This window comes from Salmo salar, chromosome 27, assembly GCF_965601325.2.
Source record: "Salmo salar chromosome 27, fSalSal1, whole genome shotgun sequence".
Classification (NCBI taxonomy): domain Eukaryota; kingdom Metazoa; phylum Chordata; class Actinopteri; order Salmoniformes; family Salmonidae; genus Salmo; species Salmo salar.
Window position 1 is genome coordinate 15,420,404 of NC_138317.1, and position 13,229 is coordinate 15,433,632.

The following is a 13,229-nucleotide window of genomic DNA, read 5'->3' on the forward strand; positions in this document are numbered from 1 at the left end:
TGCAGTTGTTGTTGCCATAGGGGCTACAGTAGTGGTTGTGGAAGCAGCTACAGTTGTTGTAGGAGCTGCTGTAGTTGTAGTGGTCTTAGGAGCTTCTGTTGTTGTGGTAGAAGCTGCAATTTCGGTGGTCGTAGGAGCTACAGTTGTGATTTCTGTAGCAGCTGCTGCAGTTGTAGTGGTCGTTGGAGCTACAGTTGTTGTACTAGCTTCTGTTGTGGTTGTTGTTGGAGCTGCAGTTGTCGAAGGTGATGTTGTTGTGGTTGTCGTTGGTGCTATTGTTGTTGTTGAAGAAGCTTCAGTTGTTGTTGCTGTAGGGGCTGCAGTAGTGCTTGTGGAAGCAGCTACAGTTGGTGTTGTTGGAGCTGTTGCAGTTGTAGTGGTTGTTGGAGCTCCAGTTGTTGTACTAGTTGCTGTTGTGGTTGCTGTGGGGGGTACAGTTGTGGTTGCTGTAGGAGTAACAATGGTAGTTGGACCTGCAGTTGTGATTGGTGTTGTAGGAGCTGCATTTGTTGTAGTAGGAGCTGCAGTTGTCGAAGGGGATGTTGTTGTGGTTGTCGTAGGTGTTTCGGTTGTTGTTGTAGGAGCTGCTGTTGTGGTTGTCGTAGTAGCTAGATCAGTTGTGGTGGTCGCAGGTTCTGCAATTATTGTCGTAGTAGAAGCTGTAGTTTTGATTGGAGTTGTAGGAGCTACAGTTGTTGTTATAGGAGCTGCAGTTGTCGAAGGGGATGTTGTTGTGGTTGTCGTAGGTGCTATAGTTGTTGTAGAAGAAGCTTCCGTTGTGGTTGTAGTAAGGGCTGCAGTAGTGGTTGTGGATGAAGCTTCCGTTGTGGTTGTAGTAGGGAATGCAGTAGTGGTTGTGGAAGCAGCTACAGTTGTTGAGGTCGGAGCTGTGGTTGTGGTTGTCATAGGAGTTAAAATGGTAGTTGTATCTACAGTTGTGATTGGCGTTGTAGGACCTACAGTTGTTGTTGTCGGAGCTGCAGTTGTCGAAGGGGATGTTGTTGTGGTTGTTGTAGAAGAAGCTTCAGTTGTGGTTGCAGTTGGGGCTACAGTAGTGCTTGTGGAAGCAGCTTCAGTTGTTGTTGTAGGAGCTGCTGCAGTTGTATTGGCCGTAGGAGCTACAGTGGTTGTAGTAGGAGCTGCAGTTGTCATAGGTACAGTTGTTGTGGTTGCCGTATGTGCTATAGTTGTTGTAGAAGAAGCTTCCGTTGTTGTTGCAGTAGGGGCTTCAGTAGTGGTTGTGGGAGCAGCTTCAGTTGTTGTTGTAGGAGCTGCTGCAGTTGTAGTGTCTGTAGAAGCTACAGTGGTTGTAGTAGGAGCTACAGTTGTCGTAGGGGATGTTTTTGTAGTTATTGTAGAAGGATCTTCTGTTCTGGTTGCAGTAGGGGCTGCTGTGGTGGTTGTGGAAGCAGCTACAGCTTGTGTTGCTGGAGCTTCTGCAGTTGTAGTGGTCGTTGGAGCTACAGTTGTTGTACTAGCTTCTGTTGTGGTTGTTGTAGGAGCTGCAGTTGTCGAAGGTGATGTTGTTGTGGTTGTCGTTGGTGCTATTGTTGTTGTTGAAGAAGCTTCAGTTGTTGTTGCAGTAGGGGCTGCAGTAGTTGTTGTGGAAGCAACTGTATTTGTTGTTGTAGGAGCTGTTGTAGTGGCCGTAGGAGCTAAAGTGGTTGTAGTAGGTGCTGCAGTTGTCGAAGGTGATGTGGTTGTCGTTGGTGCTATAGTTGTTGAAGAAGCTTCAGTTGTGGTTGCAGTAGGGGCTGCAGTAGTGGTTGTGGAAGCAGCTACAGTTGGTGTTGTTGGAGCTTCAGCAGTTGTAGATGTTTTTGGAGCTCCAGTTGTTGTACTTACTGGAGTTAAAATGGTAGAAGGTCCTGCAATTGTGATCGGCGTTATAGGAGCTACAGTTGTTTTAGTAGGAGCTGCAGTTGTCGAAGGTGATGTTGTTGTGGTTGTCGTAGGTGCTATAGTTGTTGTTGAAGAAGCTTCAGTTGTGGTTGCAGTAGGGATTGCACTAGGGGCTGCTGTAGTGGTTGTGGGAGCAGCTTCAGTTGTTGTTGTTGGAGCTGCTGCAGTTGTAGTAGTCGTAGCGGCTACAGTTGTTGTACTAGCTGCAGTTGTGGATGCTTTAGGAGTTAAAATGGTAGTAGGACCTGCAGTTGTGATTGGCGTTGTAGGAGCTACAGTTGTTATAGTAGGAGCTGCAGTTGTGAAAGGTGCTTTAGTTGTTGTAGAAGAAGCTTCAGTTGTGGTTGAAGTAGGGGCTGCAGTAGTGGTTGTGGAAGCAGCTTCAGTTGTTGTTGTTATAGCTGCTGCAGTTGTACTTGTCGCATGATCTACAATTATTGTCGTTGTAGGAGCTGAAGGTGTTGCCGTAGTGGGTACTGTTGGGCTTGTTGTAGATGTCGTGGAATCTGTAGTGGTTGTCGTAGCAGCTGCTGTTGTGCTTGCTATAGTAGCTAAAGTTGTTGTTGGAGCTGCAGTTGTTGTTGCCATAGGGGCTACAGTAGTGGTTGTGGAAGCAGCTACAGTTGTTGTAGGAGCTGCTGTAGTTGTAGTGGTCTTAGGAGCTTCTGTTGTTGTGGTAGAAGCTGCAATTTCGGTGGTCGTAGGAGCTACAGTTGTGATTTCTGTAGCAGCTGCTGCAGTTGTAGTGGTCGTTGGAGCTACAGTTGTTGTACTAGCTTCTGTTGTGGTTGTTGTAGGAGCTGCAGTTGTCGAAGGTGATGTTGTTGTGGTTGTCGTTGGTGCTATTGTTGTTGTTGAAGAAGCTTCAGTTGTTGTTGCAGTAGGGGCTGCAGTAGTTGTTGTGGAAGCAACTGTATTTGTTGTTGTAGGAGCTGTTGTAGTGGCCGTAGGAGCTAAAGTGGTTGTAGTAGGTGCTGCAGTTGTCGAAGGTGATGTTGTTGTGGTTGTCGTTGGTGCTATAGTTGTTGAAGAAGCTTCAGTTGTGGTTGCAGTAGGGGCTGCAGTAGTGGTTGTGGAAGCAGCTACAGTTGGTGTTGTTGGAGCTTCAGCAGTTGTAGATGTTTTTGGAGCTCCAGTTGTTGTACTTACTGGAGTTAAAATGGTAGAAGGTCCTGCAATTGTGATCGGCGTTATAGGAGCTACAGTTGTTTTAGTAGGAGCTGCAGTTGTCGAAGGTGATGTTGTTGTGGTTGTCGTAGGTGCTATAGTTGTTGTTGAAGAAGCTTCAGTTGTGGTTGCAGTAGGGATTGCACTAGGGGCTGCTGTAGTGGTTGTGGGAGCAGCTTCAGTTGTTGTTGTTGGAGCTGCTGCAGTTGTAGTAGTCGTAGCGGCTACAGTTGTTGTACTAGCTGCAGTTGTGGATGCTTTAGGAGTTAAAATGGTAGTAGGACCTGCAGTTGTGATTGGCGTTGTAGGAGCTACAGTTGTTATAGTAGGAGCTGCAGTTGTGAAAGGTGCTTTAGTTGTTGTAGAAGAAGCTTCAGTTGTGGTTGAAGTAGGGGCTGCAGTAGTGGTTGTGGAAGCAGCTTCAGTTGTTGTTGTTATAGCTGCTGCAGTTGTACTTGTCGCATGATCTACAATTATTGTCGTTGTAGGAGCTGAAGGTGTTGCCGTAGTGGGTACTGTTGGGCTTGTTGTAGATGTCGTGGAATCTGTAGTGGTTGTCGTAGCAGCTGCTGTTGTGCTTGCTATAGTAGCTAAAGTTGTTGTTGGAGCTGCAGTTGTTGTTGCCATAGGGGCTACAGTAGTGGTTGTGGAAGCAGCTACAGTTGTTGTAGGAGCTGCTGTAGTTGTAGTGGTCTTAGGAGCTTCTGTTGTTGTGGTAGAAGCTGCAATTTCGGTGGTCGTAGGAGCTACAGTTGTGATTTCTGTAGCAGCTGCTGCAGTTGTAGTGGTCGTTGGAGCTACAGTTGTTGTACTAGCTTCTGTTGTGGTTGTTGTAGGAGCTGCAAATGTCGAAGGTGATGTTGTTGTGGTTGTCGTTGGTGCTATTGTTGTTGTTGAAGAAGCTTCAGTTGTTGTTGCAGTAGGGGCTGCAGTAGTTGTTGTGGAAGCAGCTTTATTTGTTGTTGTAGGAGCTGTGGTGGTGGCCGTAGGAGCTAAAGTGGTTGTAGTAGGAGCTGCAGTTGTTGTTGCTGTAGGGGCTGCAGTAGTGCTTGTGGAAGCAGCTACAGTTGGTGTTGTTGGAGCTGTTGCAGTTGTAGTGGTTGTTGGAGCTCCAGTTGTTGTACTAGCTGCTGTTGTGGTTGCTGTGGGGGGTACAGTTGTGGTTGCTGTAGGAGTAACAATGGTAGTTGGACCTGCAGTTGTGATTGGTGTTGTTGGAGCTGCATTTGTTGTTGTAGGAGCTCCTGTTGTGGTTGTCGTAGTAGCTAGATCAGTTGTGGTGGTCGCAGGTTCTGCAATTATTGTCGTAGTAGAAGCTGTAGTTTTGATTGGAGTTGTAGGAGCTACAGTTGTTGTTGTAGGAGCTGCAGTTGTCGAAGGGGATGTTCTTGTGGTTGTCGTAGGTGCTATAGTTGTTGTAGAAGAAGCTTCCGTTGTGGTTGTAGTAAGGGCTGCAGTAGTGGTTGTGGATGAAGCTTCCGTTGTGGTAGGGAATGCAGTAGTGGTTGTGGAAGCAGCTACAGTTGTTGAGGTCGGAGCTGTGGTTGTGGTTGTCATAGGAGTTAAAATGGTAGTTGTATCTACAGTTGTGATTGGCGTTGTAGGACCTACAGTTGTTGTTGTCGGAGCTGCAGTTGTCGAAGGGGATGTTGTTGTGGTTGTTGTAGAAGAAGCTTCAGTTGTGGTTGCAGTTGGGGCTACAGTAGTGCTTGTGGAAGCAGCTTCAGTTGTTGTTGTAGGAGCTGCTGCAGTTGTATTGGCCGTAGGAGCTACAGTGGTTGTAGTAGGAGCTGCAGTTGTCGTTGGTACAGTTGTTGTGGTTGCCGTATGTGCTATAGTTGTTGTAGAAGAAGCTTCAGTTGTTGTTGCAGTAGGGGCTTCAGTAGTGGTTGTGGGAGCAGCTTCAGTTGTTGTTGTAGGAGCTGCTGCAGTTGTAGTGTCTGTAGAAGCTACAGTGGTTGTAGTAGGAGCTACAGTTGTCGTAGGGGATGTTTTTGTAGTTATTGTAGAAGGATCTTCTGTTCTGGTTGCAGTAGGGGCTGCTGTGGTGGTTGTGGAAGCAGCTACAGCTTGTGTTGTTGGAGCTTCTGCAGTTGTAGTGGTCGTTGGAGCTACAGTTGTTGTACTAGCTTCTGTTGTGGTTGTTGTAGGTGCTGCAGTTGTCGAAGGTGATGTTGTTGTGGTTGTCGTTGGTGCTATAGTTGTTGTTGAAGAAGCTTCAGTTGTGGTTGCAGTAGGGGCTGCAGTAGTGGTTGTGGAAGCAGCTACAGTTGGTGTTGTTGGAGCTTCAGCAGTTGTAGATGTTTTTGGAGCTCCAGTTGTTGTACTTACTGGAGTTAAAATGGTAGAAGGTCCTGCAATTGTGATCGGCGTTGTAAGAGCTACAGTTGTTTTAGTAGGAGCTGCAGTTGTCGAAGGTGATGTTGTTGTGGTTGTCGTAGGTGCTATAGTTGTTGTTGAAGAAGCTTCAGTTGTGGTTGCAGTAGGGATTGCACTAGGGGCTGCTGTAGTGGTTGTGGGAGCAGCTTCAGTTGTTGTTGTTGGAGCTGCTGCAGTTGTAGTGGTCGTAGCGGCTACAGTTGTTGAACTAGCTGCTGTTGTGGATGCTTTAGGAGTTAAAATGGTAGTAGGACCTGCAGTTGTGATTGGCGTTGTAGGAGCTACAGTTGTTATAGTAGGAGCTGCAGTTGTGAAAGGTGCTTTAGTTGTTGTAGAAGAAGCTTCAGTTGTGGTTGAAGTAGGGGCTGCAGTAGTGGTTGTGGAAGCAGCTTCAGTTGTTGTTGTTATAGCTGCTGCAGTTGTACTTGTCGCATGATCTACAATTATTGTCGTTGTAGGAGCTGAAGGTGTTGCCGTAGTGGGTACTGTTGGGCTTGTTGTAGATGTCGTGGAATCTGTAGTGGTTGTCGTAGCAGCTGCTGTTGTGCTTGCCATAGTAGCTAAAGTTGTTGTTGGAGCTGCAGTTGTTGTTGCCATAGGGGCTACAGTAGTGGTTGTGGAAGCAGCTACAGTTGTTGTAGGAGCTGCTGTAGTTGTAGTGGTCTTAGGAGCTTCTGTTGTTGTGGTAGAAGCTGCAATTTCGGTGGTCGTAGGAGCTACAGTTGTGATTTCTGTAGCAGCTGCTGCAGTTGTAGTGGTCGTTGGAGCTACAGTTGTTGTACTAGCTTCTGTTGTGGTTGTTGTAGGAGCTGCAGTTGTCGAAGGTGATGTTGTTGTGGTTGTCGTTGGTGCTATTGTTGTTGTTGAAGAAGCTTCAGTTGTTGTTGCAGTAGGGGCTGCAGTAGTAGTTGTTGTAGGAGCTGTGGTGGTGGCCGTAGGAGCTAAAGTGGTTGTAGTAGGAGCTGCAGTTGTTGTTGCTGTAGGGGCTGCAGTAGTGCTTGTGGAAGCAGCTACAGTTGGTGTTGTTGGAGCTGTTGCAGTTGTAGTGGTTGTTGGAGCTCCAGCTGTTGTACTAGCTGCTGTTGTGGTTGCTGTGGGGGGTACAGTTGTGGTTGCTGTAGGAATAACAATGGTAGTTGGACCTGCAGTTGTGATTGGTGTTGTAGGAGCTGCATTTGTTGTAGTAGGAGCTGCAGTTGTCGAAGGGGATGTTGTGGTTGTCGTAGGTGTTTCGGTTGTTGTTGTAGGAGCTGCTGTTGTGGTTGTCGTAGTAGCTAGATCAGTTGTGGTGCTCGCAGGTTCTGCAATTATTGTCGTAGTAGAAGCTGTAGTTTTGATTGGAGTTGTAGGAGCTACAGTTGTTGTTGTAGGAGCTGCAGTTGTCAAAGGGGATGTTGTTGTGGTTGTCGTAGGTGCTATAGTTGTTGTAGAAGAAGCTTCCGTTGTGGTAGGGAATGCAGTAGTGGTTGTGGAAGCAGCTACAGTTGTTGAGGTCGGAGCTGTGGTTGTGGTTGTCATAGGAGTTAAAATGGTAGTTGTATCTACAGTTGTGATTGGCGTTGTAGGACCTACAGTTGTTGTTGTCGGAGCTGCAGTTGTCGAAGGGGATGTTGTTGTGGTTGTTGTAGAAGAAGCTTCAGTTGTGGTTGCAGTTGGGGCTACAGTAGTGCTTGTGGAAGCAGCTTCAGTTGTTGTTGTAGGAGCTGCTGCAGTTGTATTGGCCGTAGGAGCTACAGTGGTTGTAGTAGGAGCTGCAGTTGTCGTAGGTACAGTTGTTGTGGTTGCCGTATGTGCTATAGTTGTTGTAGAAGAAACTTCCGTTGTTGTTGCAGTAGGGGCTTCAGTAGTGGTTGTGGGAGCAGCTTCAGTTGTTGTTGTAGGAGCTGCTGCAGTTGTAGTGTCTGTAGAAGCTACAGTGGTTGTAGTAGGAGCTACAGTTGTCGTAGGGGATGTTTTTGTAGTTATTGTAGAAGGATCTTCTGTTCTGGTTGCAGTAGGGGCTGCTGTGGTGGTTGTGGAAGCAGCTACAGCTTGTGCTGTTGGAGCTTCTGCAGTTGTAGTGGTCGTTGGAGCTACAGTTGTTGTACTAGCTTCTGTTGTGGTTGTTGTAGGAGCTGCAGTTGTCGAAGGTGATGTTGTTGTGGTTGTCGTTGGTGCTATTGTTGTTGTTGAAGAAGCTTCAGTTGTTGTTGCAGTAGGGGCTGCAGTAGTTGTTGTGGAAGCAACTGTATTTGTTGTTGTAGGAGCTGTTGTAGTGGCCGTAGGAGCTAAAGTGGTTGTAGTAGGTGCTGCAGTTGTCGAAGGTGATGTTGTTGTGGTTGTCGTTGGTGCTATAGTTGTTGTTGAAGAAGCTTCAGTTGTGGTTGCAGTAGGGGCTGCAGTAGTGGTTGTGGAAGCAGCTACAGTTGGTGTTGTTGGAGCTTCAGCAGTTGTAGATGTTTTTGGAGCTCCAGTTCTTGAACTTGCTGGAGTTAAAATGGTAGAAGGTCCTGCAATTGTGATCGGCGTTGTAGGAGCTACAGTTGTTTTAGTAGGAGCTGCAGTTGTCGAAGGTGATGTTGTTGTGGTTGTCGTAGGTGCTATAGTTGTTGTTGAAGAAGCTTCAGTTGTGGTTGCAGTAGGGGTTGCACTAGGGGCTGCTGTAGTGGTTGTGGGAGCAGCTTCAGTTGTTGTTGTTGGAGCTGCTGCAGTTGTAGTGGTCGTAGCGGCTACAGTTGTTGTACTAGCTGCTGTTGTGGATGCTTTAGGAGTTAAAATGGTAGTAGGACCTGCAGTTGTGATTGTCGTTGTAGGTGCTACAGTTATTATAGTAGGAGCTGCAGTTGTGAAAGGTGCTTTAGTTGTTGTAGAAGAAGCTTCAGTTCTGGTTGAAGTAGGGACTGCAGTAGTGGTTGTGGAAGCAGCTTCAGTTGTTGTTGTTATAGCTGCTGCAGTTGTAGTTGTCGCATGATCTACAATTATTGTCGTTGTAGGAGCTGAAGGTGTTGCCGTAGTGGGTACTGTTGGGCTTGTTGTAGATGTCGTAGAATCTGTAGTGGTTGTCGTAGCAGCTGCTGTTGTGCTTGCTATAGTAGCTAAAGTTGTTGTTGGAGCTGCAGTTGTTGTTGCCATAGGGGCTACAGTAGTGGTTGTGGAAGCAGCTACAGTTGTTGTAGGAGCTGCTGTAGTTGTAGTGGTCTTAGGAGCTTCTGTTGTTGTGGTAGAAGCTGCAATTTCGGTGGTCGTAGGAGCTACAGTTGTGATTTCTGTAGCAGCTGCTGCAGTTGTAGTGGTCGTTGGAGCTACAGTTGTTGTACTAGCTTCTGTTGTGGTTGTTGTAGGAGCTGCAGTTGTCGAAGGTGATGTTGTTGTGGTTGTCGTTGGTGCTATTGTTGTTGTTGAAGAAGCTTCAGTTGTTGTTGCTGTAGGGGCTGCAGTAGTGCTTGTGGAAGCAGCTACAGTTGGTGTTGTTGGAGCTGTTGCAGTTGTAGTGGTTGTTGGAGCTCCAGTTGTTGTACTAGTTGCTGTTGTGGTTGCTGTGGGGGGTACAGTTGTGGTTGCTGTAGGAGTAACAATGGTAGTTGGACCTGCAGTTGTGATTGGTGTTGTAGGAGCTGCATTTGTTGTAGTAGGAGCTGCAGTTGTCGAAGGGGATGTTGTTGTGGTTGTCGTAGGTGTTTCGGTTGTTGTTGTAGGAGCTGCTGTTGTGGTTGTCGTAGTAGCTAGATCAGTTGTGGTGGTCGCAGGTTCTGCAATTATTGTCGTAGTAGAAGCTGTAGTTTTGATTGGAGTTGTAGGAGCTACAGTTGTTGTTATAGGAGCTGCAGTTGTCGAAGGGGATGTTGTTGTGGTTGTCGTAGGTGCTATAGTTGTTGTAGAAGAAGCTTCCGTTGTGGTTGTAGTAAGGGCTGCAGTAGTGGTTGTGGATGAAGCTTCCGTTGTGGTTGTAGTAGGGAATGCAGTAGTGGTTGTGGAAGCAGCTACAGTTGTTGAGGTCGGAGCTGTGGTTGTGGTTGTCATAGGAGTTAAAATGGTAGTTGTATCTACAGTTGTGATTGGCGTTGTAGGACCTACAGTTGTTGTTGTCGGAGCTGCAGTTGTCGAAGGGGATGTTGTTGTGGTTGTTGTAGAAGAAGCTTCAGTTGTGGTTGCAGTTGGGGCTACAGTAGTGCTTGTGGAAGCAGCTTCAGTTGTTGTTGTAGGAGCTGCTGCAGTTGTATTGGCCGTAGGAGCTACAGTGGTTGTAGTAGGAGCTGCAGTTGTCATAGGTACAGTTGTTGTGGTTGCCGTATGTGCTATAGTTGTTGTAGAAGAAGCTTCCGTTGTTGTTGCAGTAGGGGCTTCAGTAGTGGTTGTGGGAGCAGCTTCAGTTGTTGTTGTAGGAGCTGCTGCAGTTGTAGTGTCTGTAGAAGCTACAGTGGTTGTAGTAGGAGCTACAGTTGTCGTAGGGGATGTTTTTGTAGTTATTGTAGAAGGATCTTCTGTTCTGGTTGCAGTAGGGGCTGCTGTGGTGGTTGTGGAAGCAGCTACAGCTTGTGTTGTTGGAGCTTCTGCAGTTGTAGTGGTCGTTGGAGCTACAGTTGTTGTACTAGCTTCTGTTGTGGTTGTTGTAGGAGCTGCAGTTGTCGAAGGTGATGTTGTTGTGGTTGTCGTTGGTGCTATTGTTGTTGTTGAAGAAGCTTCAGTTGTTGTTGCAGTAGGGGCTGCAGTAGTTGTTGTGGAAGCAACTGTATTTGTTGTTGTAGGAGCTGTTGTAGTGGCCGTAGGAGCTAAAGTGGTTGTAGTAGGTGCTGCAGTTGTCGAAGGTGATGTGGTTGTCGTTGGTGCTATAGTTGTTGAAGAAGCTTCAGTTGTGGTTGCAGTAGGGGCTGCAGTAGTGGTTGTGGAAGCAGCTACAGTTGGTGTTGTTGGAGCTTCAGCAGTTGTAGATGTTTTTGGAGCTCCAGTTGTTGTACTTACTGGAGTTAAAATGGTAGAAGGTCCTGCAATTGTGATCGGCGTTATAGGAGCTACAGTTGTTTTAGTAGGAGCTGCAGTTGTCGAAGGTGATGTTGTTGTGGTTGTCGTAGGTGCTATAGTTGTTGTTGAAGAAGCTTCAGTTGTGGTTGCAGTAGGGATTGCACTAGGGGCTGCTGTAGTGGTTGTGGGAGCAGCTTCAGTTGTTGTTGTTGGAGCTGCTGCAGTTGTAGTAGTCGTAGCGGCTACAGTTGTTGTACTAGCTGCAGTTGTGGATGCTTTAGGAGTTAAAATGGTAGTAGGACCTGCAGTTGTGATTGGCGTTGTAGGAGCTACAGTTGTTATAGTAGGAGCTGCAGTTGTGAAAGGTGCTTTAGTTGTTGTAGAAGAAGCTTCAGTTGTGGTTGAAGTAGGGGCTGCAGTAGTGGTTGTGGAAGCAGCTTCAGTTGTTGTTGTTATAGCTGCTGCAGTTGTACTTGTCGCATGATCTACAATTATTGTCGTTGTAGGAGCTGAAGGTGTTGCCGTAGTGGGTACTGTTGGGCTTGTTGTAGATGTCGTGGAATCTGTAGTGGTTGTCGTAGCAGCTGCTGTTGTGCTTGCTATAGTAGCTAAAGTTGTTGTTGGAGCTGCAGTTGTTGTTGCCATAGGGGCTACAGTAGTGGTTGTGGAAGCAGCTACAGTTGTTGTAGGAGCTGCTGTAGTTGTAGTGGTCTTAGGAGCTTCTGTTGTTGTGGTAGAAGCTGCAATTTCGGTGGTCGTAGGAGCTACAGTTGTGATTTCTGTAGCAGCTGCTGCAGTTGTAGTGGTCGTTGGAGCTACAGTTGTTGTACTAGCTTCTGTTGTGGTTGTTGTAGGAGCTGCAGTTGTCGAAGGTGATGTTGTTGTGGTTGTCGTTGGTGCTATTGTTGTTGTTGAAGAAGCTTCAGTTGTTGTTGCAGTAGGGGCTGCAGTAGTTGTTGTGGAAGCAACTGTATTTGTTGTTGTAGGAGCTGTTGTAGTGGCCGTAGGAGCTAAAGTGGTTGTAGTAGGTGCTGCAGTTGTCGAAGGTGATGTTGTTGTGGTTGTCGTTGGTGCTATAGTTGTTGAAGAAGCTTCAGTTGTGGTTGCAGTAGGGGCTGCAGTAGTGGTTGTGGAAGCAGCTACAGTTGGTGTTGTTGGAGCTTCAGCAGTTGTAGATGTTTTTGGAGCTCCAGTTGTTGTACTTACTGGAGTTAAAATGGTAGAAGGTCCTGCAATTGTGATCGGCGTTATAGGAGCTACAGTTGTTTTAGTAGGAGCTGCAGTTGTCGAAGGTGATGTTGTTGTGGTTGTCGTAGGTGCTATAGTTGTTGTTGAAGAAGCTTCAGTTGTGGTTGCAGTAGGGATTGCACTAGGGGCTGCTGTAGTGGTTGTGGGAGCAGCTTCAGTTGTTGTTGTTGGAGCTGCTGCAGTTGTAGTAGTCGTAGCGGCTACAGTTGTTGTACTAGCTGCAGTTGTGGATGCTTTAGGAGTTAAAATGGTAGTAGGACCTGCAGTTGTGATTGGCGTTGTAGGAGCTACAGTTGTTATAGTAGGAGCTGCAGTTGTGAAAGGTGCTTTAGTTGTTGTAGAAGAAGCTTCAGTTGTGGTTGAAGTAGGGGCTGCAGTAGTGGTTGTGGAAGCAGCTTCAGTTGTTGTTGTTATAGCTGCTGCAGTTGTACTTGTCGCATGATCTACAATTATTGTCGTTGTAGGAGCTGAAGGTGTTGCCGTAGTGGGTACTGTTGGGCTTGTTGTAGATGTCGTGGAATCTGTAGTGGTTGTCGTAGCAGCTGCTGTTGTGCTTGCTATAGTAGCTAAAGTTGTTGTTGGAGCTGCAGTTGTTGTTGCCATAGGGGCTACAGTAGTGGTTGTGGAAGCAGCTACAGTTGTTGTAGGAGCTGCTGTAGTTGTAGTGGTCTTAGGAGCTTCTGTTGTTGTGGTAGAAGCTGCAATTTCGGTGGTCGTAGGAGCTACAGTTGTGATTTCTGTAGCAGCTGCTGCAGTTGTAGTGGTCGTTGGAGCTACAGTTGTTGTACTAGCTTCTGTTGTGGTTGTTGTAGGAGCTGCAAATGTCGAAGGTGATGTTGTTGTGGTTGTCGTTGGTGCTATTGTTGTTGTTGAAGAAGCTTCAGTTGTTGTTGCAGTAGGGGCTGCAGTAGTTGTTGTGGAAGCAGCTTTATTTGTTGTTGTAGGAGCTGTGGTGGTGGCCGTAGGAGCTAAAGTGGTTGTAGTAGGAGCTGCAGTTGTTGTTGCTGTAGGGGCTGCAGTAGTGCTTGTGGAAGCAGCTACAGTTGGTGTTGTTGGAGCTGTTGCAGTTGTAGTGGTTGTTGGAGCTCCAGTTGTTGTACTAGCTGCTGTTGTGGTTGCTGTGGGGGGTACAGTTGTGGTTGCTGTAGGAGTAACAATGGTAGTTGGACCTGCAGTTGTGATTGGTGTTGTTGGAGCTGCATTTGTTGTTGTAGGAGCTCCTGTTGTGGTTGTCGTAGTAGCTAGATCAGTTGTGGTGGTCGCAGGTTCTGCAATTATTGTCGTAGTAGAAGCTGTAGTTTTGATTGGAGTTGTAGGAGCTACAGTTGTTGTTGTAGGAGCTGCAGTTGTCGAAGGGGATGTTCTTGTGGTTGTCGTAGGTGCTATAGTTGTTGTAGAAGAAGCTTCCGTTGTGGTTGTAGTAAGGGCTGCAGTAGTGGTTGTGGATGAAGCTTCCGTTGTGGTAGGGAATGCAGTAGTGGTTGTGGAAGCAGCTACAGTTGTTGAGGTCGGAGCTGTGGTTGTGGTTGTCATAGGAGTTAAAATGGTAGTTGTATCTACAGTTGTGATTGGCGTTGTAGGACCTACAGTTGTTG